A 2,584-nucleotide genomic window follows, 5' to 3' on the forward strand; every position below is an offset into this window, starting at 1 on the left:
GGTCCCACCGCCTCCACAACGATCTCCAACGCCTCCACGCCGGACTCCAACACCGGCCTCATCGCCTCCACGTCAGTCTCCAACACCGCCCCCACCCCCTCCACAGCGACGCACTACAAAAACGTCTAAGGTCCTGGCAGCAAAGAAGACCCCAAAAAAAAGAGTTATTTCTCAAGAAATACTTCCTGAAAAGACTGATGAGCAAATAGCAGCTGAAGAAGACAAAAAAGTGAAAGATTTTTTTTATAGATATCCAAAAGCAGAGACAAGCGAAGCTTAAGGAGAAGTCATACTTTTACATACCACGAGATCAGCTGAGGTAGAAGGTCAAAGCTCACAAGAAAAAGATGCTTGAAGTTCGTAAGCCTCCGCCACTATCAGACTATGACCGCTCCCTCGTGAAGTCACATGATGCACATAAGAAAAGGAAAAGAGCATCAGGGAAGGATGTCCCATAGCTTGGACAATAGAAGCAACCAATGCAAAATCTTGTTGTTGCTAATCAATATGGTTCCAACATAGAAGTCTATCGACCAGATAACTCCGGAGAAGTGTCGGTTCAAGACCTTAATGATTTTTTTGAACAAACTGGTTTAACCTTGGATCAAGTGACGGGCAAAGCTCCAATCCAAAACCTGAAAGTTGATACCTGGAAGACTTATAAATTTGGCAAAAGCCTGTACAACCCTGCGACCCTGAATGAATTGGGTACGCAAATGTACTTGCTCAACAAGTGGTACATGTAGGCGTGTGGCAAGGGTGAGCATTGGATCTTTGTCAGATTTAGAGACCATCATTACTTCCGTAGTGATGACATCTTACATATTAGTTTTGAAGAATTGCATCAACTATACCACTTGGACGCTCTGGACAAATCAATCATTAGCTCCTTTTGTTTGTAAGTGATTCTTACTTTTATTTAATAAACTCACTTCCATGCGTACGTGTATATAATTATCCTCACATGTAACTTATATTTATATACAGATTCCAGATGTCAGAGCTCCAAAGAATACAAGACACCAGTGTTGGCTTCATTGATCCTTATATCGTATTCAAAACCGATATTATTGTCAAGGAGCACTGGGTATCTGAAGCACAGACGAATATCATGAAGTTCTTCGTGAAGCAGCACGACAAGACAACAATACTTTTCTCGTACAACTTTGAGTAAGTGTTAATAATAATGTAGTCTACACATTTTATGTAATATCAATACAACTTATATGCATGTACGTGTGTGTATAAACCAATGCAGGTTTCACTGGATACTCATTGTCATTGAGTTAAACTCAAGTCAGTTAGTAATCTTAGACTCATTGAGAAAAGAGCGAGCACTATACCAAGATATGATAGACATTATCCAGGGGTAATTTCGATCTCTCGCGCACAACTATTATTGAATAGACTTTGCCATAATTTATTAACGATCGTACATTATTAGTCACATAGGGTTTGGAAAGAGTTTATTTGGCAACACCGCAAGGATTGCAAGGCACCACTTAATGTAGTTGAAATACCAGTAAGTTGTACTATATATACTTCTCCACGTGTTTAATTACTATATCGTACTTCAATTTACGTGTGAGATGATGAGAATAATCTTCTTCTCGTACAGTGGTGTTTGCGGCAGGAACCAGGTAATAACTTGTGTGGATACTACGTTTGTGAATTTATCACTGCATACATAAGAAGAACTCCTGAAGATGTCCTCAGAGTACGTATATATCAATTTTTTATTTATTTTTGAATGAATGAATATATATATATATATATATTAATACTTTTCCTTTTATTTCAAATGCAAGACTGAATGGTTGAAACGAAGGGTCATGCAAAAAGACCATCTGAAAGCAATTCAAGAGTCAATAGCAGGATATCTTCTAGAAAAAGTGCTAAATCCCAACGGCGAGTTCTACTTTGATCCTAAGGAACTAATGATGTAAATTAAATGTTTATTGATATCGTTATTTTCGAGAACAAGATTATGAAAGTGTTGTATATATACATATATATCTATAATATATATAGTTTCATACTTTATTCGAATATAATAATGCTCGAGATGAGAATTAGATGTAATTATATGCGTGCGTGTATTTATATTAGCAGCGTAGAATACATACATAAAAACATATTATATATTAAACAAATATGTGTAACTGAACTAAAAACAAATTAAATAAAAAAAAAGAAAAAGAAAAGGAACCTTTAGTCCCGGTTGGGGTTACCAACCAGGACTAAAGGGTCCGGCCATGTTTGCTCGGCTGGAGGGCCTTTAGTCCCAGTTGGTAATACCAATCGGGACTAAAGGTCCCTCTTTAGTCCTGGCTCGATGACCCAGGACTGAAGGTTCCACCTCTAATCCTAGGATCGTTGTCCCGGCGCGGTAACCGGGACTAAAGGCCGTTACCGCCCGGGACAACAAGTCCATTCTATAGTAGTGGCAAGGTCCAAGTGGCAGCAAAGTAATATTTTTGGTCTTGAAGCAGGATGTTTATTCCTCCTTTGGCCTTCTCTTTAGTTGGAGAATGAAGCTCGATGCAAATTGGCTCAGGTTGATTGGAGCCACTTCTTGACCTGC

General features: G+C 38.7%; 1 long non-coding RNA gene across 1 annotated transcript; it reads left to right on the forward strand.

The window, feature by feature from the left end:
* Positions 1-1,483: 1,483 nt before the first annotated feature.
* On the forward strand, positions 1,484-2,001 carry LOC136487766 (uncharacterized). The gene is made up of 3 exons (XR_010767351.1): positions 1,484-1,522; positions 1,619-1,717; positions 1,809-2,001. It is a non-coding gene; the product is annotated as an uncharacterized lncRNA (long non-coding RNA).
* Positions 2,002-2,584: the final 583 nt, after the last annotated feature.

The sequence above is a fragment of the Miscanthus floridulus genome, chromosome 10 (genome assembly GCF_019320115.1).
Source record: "Miscanthus floridulus cultivar M001 chromosome 10, ASM1932011v1, whole genome shotgun sequence".
Classification (NCBI taxonomy): Eukaryota; Viridiplantae; Streptophyta; class Magnoliopsida; order Poales; family Poaceae; genus Miscanthus; species Miscanthus floridulus.